Source organism: Lissotriton helveticus, chromosome 1_1, assembly GCF_964261635.1.
Source record: "Lissotriton helveticus chromosome 1_1, aLisHel1.1, whole genome shotgun sequence".
Lineage (NCBI taxonomy): Eukaryota > Metazoa > Chordata > Amphibia > Caudata > Salamandridae > Lissotriton > Lissotriton helveticus.
The window spans coordinates 218,564,973-218,579,670 of NC_136057.1; the positions used below are offsets into that span (position 1 = coordinate 218,564,973).

General features: G+C 37.4%; 9 non-coding genes across 9 annotated transcripts; all 9 read left to right on the top strand.

Moving 5' to 3' along the window:
* The first annotated feature begins 669 nt into the window (after nucleotides 1-669).
* Nucleotides 670-760, top strand: TRNAR-UCU (transfer RNA arginine (anticodon UCU)). The gene is given in 2 exon segments: nucleotides 670-706; nucleotides 725-760. It is a non-coding gene; the product is annotated as a tRNA-Arg (tRNA).
* A 1,920-nt stretch (nucleotides 761-2,680) lies between these two features.
* On the top strand, nucleotides 2,681-2,771 carry TRNAR-UCU (transfer RNA arginine (anticodon UCU)). Its single transcript is given in 2 exon segments — nucleotides 2,681-2,717; nucleotides 2,736-2,771. It is a non-coding gene; the product is annotated as a tRNA-Arg (tRNA).
* A 1,920-nt stretch (nucleotides 2,772-4,691) lies between these two features.
* TRNAR-UCU (transfer RNA arginine (anticodon UCU)) lies at nucleotides 4,692-4,782 on the top strand. Its single transcript is given in 2 exon segments — nucleotides 4,692-4,728; nucleotides 4,747-4,782. It is a non-coding gene; the product is annotated as a tRNA-Arg (tRNA).
* A 1,920-nt stretch (nucleotides 4,783-6,702) lies between these two features.
* TRNAR-UCU (transfer RNA arginine (anticodon UCU)) lies at nucleotides 6,703-6,793 on the top strand. Its single transcript is given in 2 exon segments — nucleotides 6,703-6,739; nucleotides 6,758-6,793. It is a non-coding gene; the product is annotated as a tRNA-Arg (tRNA).
* A 1,920-nt stretch (nucleotides 6,794-8,713) lies between these two features.
* Nucleotides 8,714-8,804, top strand: TRNAR-UCU (transfer RNA arginine (anticodon UCU)). Its single transcript is given in 2 exon segments — nucleotides 8,714-8,750; nucleotides 8,769-8,804. It is a non-coding gene; the product is annotated as a tRNA-Arg (tRNA).
* Nucleotides 8,805-10,724: 1,920 nt separating this feature from the next.
* Nucleotides 10,725-10,815, top strand: TRNAR-UCU (transfer RNA arginine (anticodon UCU)). The gene is given in 2 exon segments: nucleotides 10,725-10,761; nucleotides 10,780-10,815. It is a non-coding gene; the product is annotated as a tRNA-Arg (tRNA).
* A 1,520-nt stretch (nucleotides 10,816-12,335) lies between these two features.
* On the top strand, nucleotides 12,336-12,408 carry TRNAK-UUU (transfer RNA lysine (anticodon UUU)). Its single transcript has one exon. It is a non-coding gene; the product is annotated as a tRNA-Lys (tRNA).
* Nucleotides 12,409-12,735: 327 nt separating this feature from the next.
* Nucleotides 12,736-12,826, top strand: TRNAR-UCU (transfer RNA arginine (anticodon UCU)). The gene is given in 2 exon segments: nucleotides 12,736-12,772; nucleotides 12,791-12,826. It is a non-coding gene; the product is annotated as a tRNA-Arg (tRNA).
* Nucleotides 12,827-14,346: 1,520 nt separating this feature from the next.
* Nucleotides 14,347-14,419, top strand: TRNAK-UUU (transfer RNA lysine (anticodon UUU)). The gene has a single exon. It is a non-coding gene; the product is annotated as a tRNA-Lys (tRNA).
* Nucleotides 14,420-14,698: the final 279 nt, after the last annotated feature.

Here is a 14,698-nt window from a genome sequence, read left to right on the forward strand (position 1 = left end):
AACACCTTCAATGCTACAGGAGATTTTCCTCCTGTGCTGAATGATCTGTAAATCCATTGTTCATGACGAGCTCAGCTCGTCATAAGCACACGACAAGTGTACTGCACGACGAGCTGAGCTCGTCATGAGCATGGAAGGGGTTAAAACATCAATTTGTTATTAAACTCTACAAATTTGATTGCTAATATATGTAACCATATTAATACACAGAGTGTAGGTCAGTGTACGTCCACATTTGTTTAGCTGATTTTAAGACTGAGTATAGCAGCGCCTGGATAGCTCAGTCGGTAGAGCATCAGACTTTTAATCTGAGGGTCCAGGGTTCAAGTCCCTGTTCAAGCGGTTGCTTCCTTTAAAGAAAAATTACTCTAATTGGATGCTCTTTTTGTGTTCCCCTGCATGACGAATAAGATATTCCATTACTAAAATTGCAAAAACGTCTTTCATGGAGTTGTGAAATGCACATCTGCCTCATATATCATGTGCCATTTGACTAAACTTAAGTCGTACGTAGATTTACCTAAGGTATCATGTAACTTGAGACGGTGAATATAATTTCCCCAATTCAAAATTCAAAATAAATCCATGGTTATAGTATCAAATGAACTTTATAAAGCTGATCAACATTATTTCATTTCAGAATATCTCTGCACCTCATGAGAGCGTATTGGCTCTGTGGCGCAATGGATAGCGCATTGGACTTCTAGGTGAATGTAAAAAAGATATTCAAAGGTTGTGGGTTCGAATCCCACCAGAGTCAGTTTTATCCCTATTTATTTCATAACTGTTTTAAAGAGTAATAAACAGTGCATGCATGCTTCTGCTTCACCAAAAAGGGCAGTGAAAGGAAGTCTATTTTAAATAGATACTATTCAAGTTACGCAATCTTTGCAGAAGAGGAAATTGGCAGCTGTACTTATGAAAATGTAATTTACTCAGAAGTAAGATTTTGGGCCCTTCCTTAATTTTACAATGTCAATAAAAACATATGAATTCTAAGTCAGCAAAAAAAATGAGATAGTAGCAATTTCAGGACTTACAATAAGGTTAAATTTACTGAAGAGATTTCAAATGCTTGAAGTACCAATTCATTATTATATTCCGCGTATTCAGTACTTAATACCGGCAACCATCTTAAGAAACGTAGTGATAGTCGGGACACTTCCAAATGTTGATAAGGTCATTTTGTGGGGCGCCCTCTCCGAGCCTGGATAGCTCAGTCGGGAGAGCATCTGACTTTTAATCTGAGGGCCCAGGCTTCAAGTCCCTGTTCAGGCGGCTTGGTTAAAGAAAAAGGTATATCAATTGCATTCTCTTTTCAGGATCCAATGAATGGGGAGTCCTATTAGAGATGTTTCAAAAAAGTCTTAATCGAGTCATTACATACCCATCTGTCTTCTACATTCTTTGACAAGGGTTAAGAAGTCTTACCCAAACTGTATCATGTAGTTTGACATGTTGATTATCTTTTACCCAATTCAATGTTCAAAATGTAAGGTAGTGTCTGATTAACTTGATAAAGTTGGTCAACAGCTGATAGGTCATCTTTTTATTTGTGAATCTCTGATCACCGTGTTGAATCAGGTCGGATCTCTAGTGCAATGGATAGCGGCTTGGAGTCCTAGACGAATGTAGCAAAAGCATTCAAAGGCTTTGTGTTCAAACACCAGCTGGGTCAATTTTATCCCTCCTCTTATTTTTTAACTAATTGAAACAGTAACAAGCAATGCCTGCGTCTGCATCACCAGAAACATGTACCAAAATGGCAGTGAAAGAAAGTCTACTTAAACAGAGACTGTTTGCTTTGAAAACATTGCATAATCTATGCCCAAGAGGAAATTCCCAAAGATACTGCTGAAAATGTAATTTAGTAGGTAGTAATAGTATTTGGCACTTTATTGATTTCACAATGTCATTTTAGACACATGATTTCTAAGTCAGCCGAAAATGAGATAGTCCAAATTTCAGGATTTAAAATGGATTACGTGTGCTGCTGAAATTTCAAATGCTTAACACCTTCAATGCTACAGGAGATTTTCCTCCTGTGCTGAATGATCTGTAAATCCATTGTTCATGACGAGCTCAGCTCGTCATAAGCACACGACAAGTGTACTGCACGACGAGCTGAGCTCGTCATGAGCATGGAAGGGGTTAAAACATCAATTTGTTATTAAACTCTACAAATTTGATTGCTAATATATGTAACCATATTAATACACAGAGTGTAGGTCAGTGTACGTCCACATTTGTTTAGCTGATTTTAAGACTGAGTATAGCAGCGCCTGGATAGCTCAGTCGGTAGAGCATCAGACTTTTAATCTGAGGGTCCAGGGTTCAAGTCCCTGTTCAAGCGGTTGCTTCCTTTAAAGAAAAATTACTCTAATTGGATGCTCTTTTTGTGTTCCCCTGCATGACGAATAAGATATTCCATTACTAAAATTGCAAAAACGTCTTTCATGGAGTTGTGAAATGCACATCTGCCTCATATATCATGTGCCATTTGACTAAACTTAAGTCGTACGTAGATTTACCTAAGGTATCATGTAACTTGAGACGGTGAATATAATTTCCCCAATTCAAAATTCAAAATAAATCCATGGTTATAGTATCAAATGAACTTTATAAAGCTGATCAACATTATTTCATTTCAGAATATCTCTGCACCTCATGAGAGCGTATTGGCTCTGTGGCGCAATGGATAGCGCATTGGACTTCTAGGTGAATGTAAAAAAGATATTCAAAGGTTGTGGGTTCGAATCCCACCAGAGTCAGTTTTATCCCTATTTATTTCATAACTGTTTTAAAGAGTAATAAACAGTGCATGCATGCTTCTGCTTCACCAAAAAGGGCAGTGAAAGGAAGTCTATTTTAAATAGATACTATTCAAGTTACGCAATCTTTGCAGAAGAGGAAATTGGCAGCTGTACTTATGAAAATGTAATTTACTCAGAAGTAAGATTTTGGGCCCTTCCTTAATTTTACAATGTCAATAAAAACATATGAATTCTAAGTCAGCAAAAAAAATGAGATAGTAGCAATTTCAGGACTTACAATAAGGTTAAATTTACTGAAGAGATTTCAAATGCTTGAAGTACCAATTCATTATTATATTCCGCGTATTCAGTACTTAATACCGGCAACCATCTTAAGAAACGTAGTGATAGTCGGGACACTTCCAAATGTTGATAAGGTCATTTTGTGGAGCGCCCTCTCCGAGCCTGGATAGCTCAGTCGGGAGAGCATCTGACTTTTAATCTGAGGGCCCAGGCTTCAAGTCCCTGTTCAGGCGGCTTGGTTAAAGAAAAAGGTATATCAATTGCATTCTCTTTTCAGGATCCAATGAATGGGGAGTCCTATTAGAGATGTTTCAAAAAAGTCTTAATCGAGTCATTACATACCCATCTGTCTTCTACATTCTTTGACAAGGGTTAAGAAGTCTTACCCAAACTGTATCATGTAGTTTGACATGTTGATTATCTTTTACCCAATTCAATGTTCAAAATGTAAGGTAGTGTCTGATTAACTTGATAAAGTTGGTCAACAGCTGATAGGTCATCTTTTTATTTGTGAATCTCTGATCACCGTGTTGAATCAGGTCGGATCTCTAGTGCAATGGATAGCGGCTTGGAGTCCTAGACGAATGTAGCAAAAGCATTCAAAGGCTTTGTGTTCAAACACCAGCTGGGTCAATTTTATCCCTCCTCTTATTTTTTAACTAATTGAAACAGTAACAAGCAATGCCTGCGTCTGCATCACCAGAAACATGTACCAAAATGGCAGTGAAAGAAAGTCTACTTAAACAGAGACTGTTTGCTTTGAAAACATTGCATAATCTATGCCCAAGAGGAAATTCCCAAAGATACTGCTGAAAATGTAATTTAGTAGGTAGTAATAGTATTTGGCACTTTATTGATTTCACAATGTCATTTTAGACACATGATTTCTAAGTCAGCCGAAAATGAGATAGTCCAAATTTCAGGATTTAAAATGGATTACGTGTGCTGCTGAAATTTCAAATGCTTAACACCTTCAATGCTACAGGAGATTTTCCTCCTGTGCTGAATGATCTGTAAATCCATTGTTCATGACGAGCTCAGCTCGTCATAAGCACACGACAAGTGTACTGCACGACGAGCTGAGCTCGTCATGAGCATGGAAGGGGTTAAAACATCAATTTGTTATTAAACTCTACAAATTTGATTGCTAATATATGTAACCATATTAATACACAGAGTGTAGGTCAGTGTACGTCCACATTTGTTTAGCTGATTTTAAGACTGAGTATAGCAGCGCCTGGATAGCTCAGTCGGTAGAGCATCAGACTTTTAATCTGAGGGTCCAGGGTTCAAGTCCCTGTTCAAGCGGTTGCTTCCTTTAAAGAAAAATTACTCTAATTGGATGCTCTTTTTGTGTTCCCCTGCATGACGAATAAGATATTCCATTACTAAAATTGCAAAAACGTCTTTCATGGAGTTGTGAAATGCACATCTGCCTCATATATCATGTGCCATTTGACTAAACTTAAGTCGTACGTAGATTTACCTAAGGTATCATGTAACTTGAGACGGTGAATATAATTTCCCCAATTCAAAATTCAAAATAAATCCATGGTTATAGTATCAAATGAACTTTATAAAGCTGATCAACATTATTTCATTTCAGAATATCTCTGCACCTCATGAGAGCGTATTGGCTCTGTGGCGCAATGGATAGCGCATTGGACTTCTAGGTGAATGTAAAAAAGATATTCAAAGGTTGTGGGTTCGAATCCCACCAGAGTCAGTTTTATCCCTATTTATTTCATAACTGTTTTAAAGAGTAATAAACAGTGCATGCATGCTTCTGCTTCACCAAAAAGGGCAGTGAAAGGAAGTCTATTTTAAATAGATACTATTCAAGTTACGCAATCTTTGCAGAAGAGGAAATTGGCAGCTGTACTTATGAAAATGTAATTTACTCAGAAGTAAGATGTTGGGCCCTTCCTTAATTTTACAATGTCAATAAAAACATATGAATTCTAAGTCAGCAAAAAAAATGAGATAGTAGCAATTTCAGGACTTACAATAAGGTTAAATTTACTGAAGAGATTTCAAATGCTTGAAGTACCAATTCATTATTATATTCCGCGTATTCAGTACTTAATACCGGCAACCATCTTAAGAAACGTAGTGATAGTCGGGACACTTCCAAATGTTGATAAGGTCATTTTGTGGAGCGCCCTCTCCGAGCCTGGATAGCTCAGTCGGGAGAGCATCTGACTTTTAATCTGAGGGCCCAGGCTTCAAGTCCCTGTTCAGGCGGCTTGGTTAAAGAAAAAGGTATATCAATTGCATTCTCTTTTCAGGATCCAATGAATGGGGAGTCCTATTAGAGATGTTTCAAAAAAGTCTTAATCGAGTCATTACATACCCATCTGTCTTCTACATTCTTTGACAAGGGTTAAGAAGTCTTACCCAAACTGTATCATGTAGTTTGACATGTTGATTATCTTTTACCCAATTCAATGTTCAAAATGTAAGGTAGTGTCTGATTAACTTGATAAAGTTGGTCAACAGCTGATAGGTCATCTTTTTATTTGTGAATCTCTGATCACCGTGTTGAATCAGGTCGGATCTCTAGTGCAATGGATAGCGGCTTGGAGTCCTAGACGAATGTAGCAAAAGCATTCAAAGGCTTTGTGTTCAAACACCAGCTGGGTCAATTTTATCCCTCCTCTTATTTTTTAACTAATTGAAACAGTAACAAGCAATGCCTGCGTCTGCATCACCAGAAACATGTACCAAAATGGCAGTGAAAGAAAGTCTACTTAAACAGAGACTGTTTGCTTTGAAAACATTGCATAATCTATGCCCAAGAGGAAATTCCCAAAGATACTGCTGAAAATGTAATTTAGTAGGTAGTAATAGTATTTGGCACTTTATTGATTTCACAATGTCATTTTAGACACATGATTTCTAAGTCAGCCGAAAATGAGATAGTCCAAATTTCAGGATTTAAAATGGATTACGTGTGCTGCTGAAATTTCAAATGCTTAACACCTTCAATGCTACAGGAGATTTTCCTCCTGTGCTGAATGATCTGTAAATCCATTGTTCATGACGAGCTCAGCTCGTCATAAGCACACGACAAGTGTACTGCACGACGAGCTGAGCTCGTCATGAGCATGGAAGGGGTTAAAACATCAATTTGTTATTAAACTCTACAAATTTGATTGCTAATATATGTAACCATATTAATACACAGAGTGTAGGTCAGTGTACGTCCACATTTGTTTAGCTGATTTTAAGACTGAGTATAGCAGCGCCTGGATAGCTCAGTCGGTAGAGCATCAGACTTTTAATCTGAGGGTCCAGGGTTCAAGTCCCTGTTCAAGCGGTTGCTTCCTTTAAAGAAAAATTACTCTAATTGGATGCTCTTTTTGTGTTCCCCTGCATGACGAATAAGATATTCCATTACTAAAATTGCAAAAACGTCTTTCATGGAGTTGTGAAATGCACATCTGCCTCATATATCATGTGCCATTTGACTAAACTTAAGTCGTACGTAGATTTACCTAAGGTATCATGTAACTTGAGACGGTGAATATAATTTCCCCAATTCAAAATTCAAAATAAATCCATGGTTATAGTATCAAATGAACTTTATAAAGCTGATCAACATTATTTCATTTCAGAATATCTCTGCACCTCATGAGAGCGTATTGGCTCTGTGGCGCAATGGATAGCGCATTGGACTTCTAGGTGAATGTAAAAAAGATATTCAAAGGTTGTGGGTTCGAATCCCACCAGAGTCAGTTTTATCCCTATTTATTTCATAACTGTTTTAAAGAGTAATAAACAGTGCATGCATGCTTCTGCTTCACCAAAAAGGGCAGTGAAAGGAAGTCTATTTTAAATAGATACTATTCAAGTTACGCAATCTTTGCAGAAGAGGAAATTGGCAGCTGTACTTATGAAAATGTAATTTACTCAGAAGTAAGATTTTGGGCCCTTCCTTAATTTTACAATGTCAATAAAAACATATGAATTCTAAGTCAGCAAAAAAAATGAGATAGTAGCAATTTCAGGACTTACAATAAGGTTAAATTTACTGAAGAGATTTCAAATGCTTGAAGTACCAATTCATTATTATATTCCGCGTATTCAGTACTTAATACCGGCAACCATCTTAAGAAACGTAGTGATAGTCGGGACACTTCCAAATGTTGATAAGGTCATTTTGTGGGGCGCCCTCTCCGAGCCTGGATAGCTCAGTCGGGAGAGCATCTGACTTTTAATCTGAGGGCCCAGGCTTCAAGTCCCTGTTCAGGCGGCTTGGTTAAAGAAAAAGGTATATCAATTGCATTCTCTTTTCAGGATCCAATGAATGGGGAGTCCTATTAGAGATGTTTCAAAAAAGTCTTAATCGAGTCATTACATACCCATCTGTCTTCTACATTCTTTGACAAGGGTTAAGAAGTCTTACCCAAACTGTATCATGTAGTTTGACATGTTGATTATCTTTTACCCAATTCAATGTTCAAAATGTAAGGTAGTGTCTGATTAACTTGATAAAGTTGGTCAACAGCTGATAGGTCATCTTTTTATTTGTGAATCTCTGATCACCGTGTTGAATCAGGTCGGATCTCTAGTGCAATGGATAGCGGCTTGGAGTCCTAGACGAATGTAGCAAAAGCATTCAAAGGCTTTGTGTTCAAACACCAGCTGGGTCAATTTTATCCCTCCTCTTATTTTTTAACTAATTGAAACAGTAACAAGCAATGCCTGCGTCTGCATCACCAGAAACATGTACCAAAATGGCAGTGAAAGAAAGTCTACTTAAACAGAGACTGTTTGCTTTGAAAACATTGCATAATCTATGCCCAAGAGGAAATTCCCAAAGATACTGCTGAAAATGTAATTTAGTAGGTAGTAATAGTATTTGGCACTTTATTGATTTCACAATGTCATTTTAGACACATGATTTCTAAGTCAGCCGAAAATGAGATAGTCCAAATTTCAGGATTTAAAATGGATTACGTGTGCTGCTGAAATTTCAAATGCTTAACACCTTCAATGCTACAGGAGATTTTCCTCCTGTGCTGAATGATCTGTAAATCCATTGTTCATGACGAGCTCAGCTCGTCATAAGCACACGACAAGTGTACTGCACGACGAGCTGAGCTCGTCATGAGCATGGAAGGGGTTAAAACATCAATTTGTTATTAAACTCTACAAATTTGATTGCTAATATATGTAACCATATTAATACACAGAGTGTAGGTCAGTGTACGTCCACATTTGTTTAGCTGATTTTAAGACTGAGTATAGCAGCGCCTGGATAGCTCAGTCGGTAGAGCATCAGACTTTTAATCTGAGGGTCCAGGGTTCAAGTCCCTGTTCAAGCGGTTGCTTCCTTTAAAGAAAAATTACTCTAATTGGATGCTCTTTTTGTGTTCCCCTGCATGACGAATAAGATATTCCATTACTAAAATTGCAAAAACGTCTTTCATGGAGTTGTGAAATGCACATCTGCCTCATATATCATGTGCCATTTGACTAAACTTAAGTCGTACGTAGATTTACCTAAGGTATCATGTAACTTGAGACGGTGAATATAATTTCCCCAATTCAAAATTCAAAATAAATCCATGGTTATAGTATCAAATGAACTTTATAAAGCTGATCAACATTATTTCATTTCAGAATATCTCTGCACCTCATGAGAGCGTATTGGCTCTGTGGCGCAATGGATAGCGCATTGGACTTCTAGGTGAATGTAAAAAAGATATTCAAAGGTTGTGGGTTCGAATCCCACCAGAGTCAGTTTTATCCCTATTTATTTCATAACTGTTTTAAAGAGTAATAAACAGTGCATGCATGCTTCTGCTTCACCAAAAAGGGCAGTGAAAGGAAGTCTATTTTAAATAGATACTATTCAAGTTACGCAATCTTTGCAGAAGAGGAAATTGGCAGCTGTACTTATGAAAATGTAATTTACTCAGAAGTAAGATTTTGGGCCCTTCCTTAATTTTACAATGTCAATAAAAACATATGAATTCTAAGTCAGCAAAAAAAATGAGATAGTAGCAATTTCAGGACTTACAATAAGGTTAAATTTACTGAAGAGATTTCAAATGCTTGAAGTACCAATTCATTATTATATTCCGCGTATTCAGTACTTAATACCGGCAACCATCTTAAGAAACGTAGTGATAGTCGGGACACTTCCAAATGTTGATAAGGTCATTTTGTGGAGCGCCCTCTCCGAGCCTGGATAGCTCAGTCGGGAGAGCATCTGACTTTTAATCTGAGGGCCCAGGCTTCAAGTCCCTGTTCAGGCGGCTTGGTTAAAGAAAAAGGTATATCAATTGCATTCTCTTTTCAGGATCCAATGAATGGGGAGTCCTATTAGAGATGTTTCAAAAAAGTCTTAATCGAGTCATTACATACCCATCTGTCTTCTACATTCTTTGACAAGGGTTAAGAAGTCTTACCCAAACTGTATCATGTAGTTTGACATGTTGATTATCTTTTACCCAATTCAATGTTCAAAATGTAAGGTAGTGTCTGATTAACTTGATAAAGTTGGTCAACAGCTGATAGGTCATCTTTTTATTTGTGAATCTCTGATCACCGTGTTGAATCAGGTCGGATCTCTAGTGCAATGGATAGCGGCTTGGAGTCCTAGACGAATGTAGCAAAAGCATTCAAAGGCTTTGTGTTCAAACACCAGCTGGGTCAATTTTATCCCTCCTCTTATTTTTTAACTAATTGAAACAGTAACAAGCAATGCCTGCGTCTGCATCACCAGAAACATGTACCAAAATGGCAGTGAAAGAAAGTCTACTTAAACAGAGACTGTTTGCTTTGAAAACATTGCATAATCTATGCCCAAGAGGAAATTCCCAAAGATACTGCTGAAAATGTAATTTAGTAGGTAGTAATAGTATTTGGCACTTTATTGATTTCACAATGTCATTTTAGACACATGATTTCTAAGTCAGCCGAAAATGAGATAGTCCAAATTTCAGGATTTAAAATGGATTACGTGTGCTGCTGAAATTTCAAATGCTTAACACCTTCAATGCTACAGGAGATTTTCCTCCTGTGCTGAATGATCTGTAAATCCATTGTTCATGACGAGCTCAGCTCGTCATAAGCACACGACAAGTGTACTGCACGACGAGCTGAGCTCGTCATGAGCATGGAAGGGGTTAAAACATCAATTTGTTATTAAACTCTACAAATTTGATTGCTAATATATGTAACCATATTAATACACAGAGTGTAGGTCAGTGTACGTCCACATTTGTTTAGCTGATTTTAAGACTGAGTATAGCAGCGCCTGGATAGCTCAGTCGGTAGAGCATCAGACTTTTAATCTGAGGGTCCAGGGTTCAAGTCCCTGTTCAAGCGGTTGCTTCCTTTAAAGAAAAATTACTCTAATTGGATGCTCTTTTTGTGTTCCCCTGCATGACGAATAAGATATTCCATTACTAAAATTGCAAAAACGTCTTTCATGGAGTTGTGAAATGCACATCTGCCTCATATATCATGTGCCATTTGACTAAACTTAAGTCGTACGTAGATTTACCTAAGGTATCATGTAACTTGAGACGGTGAATATAATTTCCCCAATTCAAAATTCAAAATAAATCCATGGTTATAGTATCAAATGAACTTTATAAAGCTGATCAACATTATTTCATTTCAGAATATCTCTGCACCTCATGAGAGCGTATTGGCTCTGTGGCGCAATGGATAGCGCATTGGACTTCTAGGTGAATGTAAAAAAGATATTCAAAGGTTGTGGGTTCGAATCCCACCAGAGTCAGTTTTATCCCTATTTATTTCATAACTGTTTTAAAGAGTAATAAACAGTGCATGCATGCTTCTGCTTCACCAAAAAGGGCAGTGAAAGGAAGTCTATTTTAAATAGATACTATTCAAGTTACGCAATCTTTGCAGAAGAGGAAATTGGCAGCTGTACTTATGAAAATGTAATTTACTCAGAAGTAAGATTTTGGGCCCTTCCTTAATTTTACAATGTCAATAAAAACATATGAATTCTAAGTCAGCAAAAAAAATGAGATAGTAGCAATTTCAGGACTTACAATAAGGTTAAATTTACTGAAGAGATTTCAAATGCTTGAAGTACCAATTCATTATTATATTCCGCGTATTCAGTACTTAATACCGGCAACCATCTTAAGAAACGTAGTGATAGTCGGGACACTTCCAAATGTTGATAAGGTCATTTTGTGGGGCGCCCTCTCCGAGCCTGGATAGCTCAGTCGGGAGAGCATCTGACTTTTAATCTGAGGGCCCAGGCTTCAAGTCCCTGTTCAGGCGGCTTGGTTAAAGAAAAAGGTATATCAATTGCATTCTCTTTTCAGGATCCAATGAATGGGGAGTCCTATTAGAGATGTTTCAAAAAAGTCTTAATCGAGTCATTACATACCCATCTGTCTTCTACATTCTTTGACAAGGGTTAAGAAGTCTTACCCAAACTGTATCATGTAGTTTGACATGTTGATTATCTTTTACCCAATTCAATGTTCAAAATGTAAGGTAGTGTCTGATTAACTTGATAAAGTTGGTCAACAGCTGATAGGTCATCTTTTTATTTGTGAATCTCTGATCACCGTGTTGAATCAGGTCGGATCTCTAGTGCAATGGATAGCGGCTTGGAGTCCTAGACGAATGTAGCAAAAGCATTCAAAGGCTTTGTGTTCAAACACCAGCTGGGTCAATTTTATCCCTCCTCTTATTTTTTAACTAATTGAAACAGTAACAAGCAATGCCTGCGTCTGCATCACCAGAAACATGTACCAAAATGGCAGTGAAAGAAAGTCTACTTAAACAGAGACTGTTTGCTTTGAAAACATTGCATAATCTATGCCCAAGAGGAAATTCCCAAAGATACTGCTGAAAATGTAATTTAGTAGGTAGTAATAGTATTTGGCACTTTATTGATTTCACAATGTCATTTTAGACACATGATTTCTAAGTCAGCCGAAAATGAGATAGTACAAATTTCAGGATTTAAAATGGATTACGTGTGCTGCTGAAATATCAAATGCTTAACACCTTCAATGCTACAGGAGATTTTCCTCCTGTGCTGAATGATCTGTAAATCCATTGTTCATGACGAGCTCAGCTCATCATAAGCACACGACAAGTGTACTGCACGACGAGCTGAGCTCGTCATGAGCATGGAAGGGGTTAAAACATCAATTTGTTATTAAACTCTACAAATTTGATTGCTAATATATGTAACCATATTAATACACAGAGTGTAGGTCAGTGTACGTCCACATTTATTTAGCTGATTTTAAGACAGAGTATAGCAGAGCCTGGATAGCTCAGTCGGTAGAGCATCAGACTTTTAATCTGAGGGTCCAGGGTTCAAGTCCCTGTTCAGGCGGTTGCTTCCTTTAAAGAAAAATTACTCTAATTGGATGCTCTTTTTGTGTTCCCCTGCATGACGAATAAGATATTCCATTACTAAAATTGCAAAAACGTCTTTCATGGAGTTGTGAAATGCACATCTGCCTCATATATCATGTGCCATTTGACTAAACTTAAGTCGTACGTAGATTTACCTAAGGTATCATGTAACTTGAGACGGTGAATATAATTTCCCCAATTCAAAATTCAAAATAAATCCATGGTTATAGTATCAAATGAACTTTATGAAGCTGATCAACATTATTTCATTTCAGAATATCTCTGCACCTCGTGAGAGCGTATTGGCTCTGTGGCGCAATGGATAGCGCATTGGACTTCTAGGTGAATGTAAAAAAGATATTCAAAGGTTGTGGGTTCGAATCCCACCAGAGTCAGTTTTATCCCTATTTATTTCATAACTGTTTTAAAGAGTAATAAACAGTGCATGCATGCTTCTGCTTCACCAAAAAGGGCAGTGAAAGGAAGTCTATTTTAAATAGATACGATTCAAGTTACGCAATCTTTGCAGAAGAGGAAATTGGCAGCTGTACTTATGAAAATGTAATTTACTCAGAAGTAAGATTTTGGGCCCTTCCTTAATTTTACAATGTCAATAAAAACATATGAATTCTAAGTCAGCAAAAAAAATGAGATAGTAGCAATTTCAGGACTTACAATAGGGTTAAATTTACTGAAGAGATTTCAAATGCTTGAAGTACCAATTCATTATTATATTCCGCGTATTCAGTACTTAATACCGGCAACCATCTTAAGAAACGTAGTGATAGTCGGGACACTTCCAAATGTTGATAAGGTCATTTTGTGGAGCGCCCTCTCCGAGCCTGGATAGCTCAGTCGGGAGAGCATCTGACTTTTAATCTGAGGGCCCAGGCTTCAAGTCCCTGTTCAGGCGGCTTGGTTAAAGAAAAAGGTATATCAATTGCATTCTCTTTTCAGGATCCAATGAATGGGGAGTCCTATTAGAGATGTTTCAAAAAAGTCCTAATCGAGTCATTACATACCCATCTGTCTTCTACATTCTTTGACAAGGGTTAAGAAGTCTTACCCAAACTGTATCATGTAGTTTGACATGTTGATTATCTTTTACCCAATTCAATGTTCAAAATGTAAGGTAGTGTCTGATTAACTTGATAAAGTTGGTCAACAGCTGATAGGTCATCTTTTTATTTGTGAATCTCTGATCACCGTGTTGAATCAGGTCGGATCTCTAGTGCAATGGATAGCGGCTTGGAGTCCTAGACGAATGTAGCAAAAGCATTCAAAGGCTTTGTGTTCAAACACCAGCTGGGTCAATTTTATCCCTCCTCTTATTTTTTAACTAATTGAAACAGTAACAAGCAATGCCTGCGTCTGCATCACCAGAAACATGTACCAAAATGGCAGTGAAAGAAAGTCTACTTAAACAGAGACTGTTTGCTTTGAAAACATTGCATAATCTATGCCCAAGAGGAAATTCCCAAAGATACTGCTGAAAATGTAATTTAGTAGGTAGTAATAGTATTTGGCACTTTATTGATTTCACAATGTCATTTTAGACACATGATTTCTAAGTCAGCCGAAAATGAGATAGTCCAAATTTCAGGATTTAAAATGGATTACGTGTGCTGCTGAAATTTCAAATGCTTAACACCTTCAATGCTACAGGAGATTTTCCTCCTGTGCTGAATGATCTGTAAATCCATTGTTCATGACGAGCTCAGCTCGTCATAAGCACACGACAAGTGTACTGCACGACGAGCTGAGCTCGTCATGAGCATGGAAGGGGTTAAAACATCAATTTGTTATTAAACTCTACAAATTTGATTGCTAATGTATGTAACCATATTAATACACAGAGTGTAGGTCAGTGTACGTCCACATTTGTTTAGCTGATTTTAAGACAGAGTATAGCAGAGCCTGGATAGCTCAGTCGGTAGAGCATCAGACTTTTAATCTGAGGGTCCAGGGTTCAAGTCCCTGTTCAGGCGGTTGCTTCCTTTAAAGAAAAATTACTCTAATTGGATGCTCTTTTTGTGTTCCCCTGCATGACGAATAAGATATTCCATTACTAAAATTGCAAAAACGTCTTTCATGGAGTTGTGAAATGCACATCTGCCTCATATATCATGTGCCATTTGACTAAACTTAAGTCGTACGTAGATTTACCTAAGGTATCATGTAACTTGAGACGGTGAATATAATTTCCCCAATTCAAAATTCAAAATAAATCCATGGTTATAGTATCAAATGAACTTCATGAAGCTGAT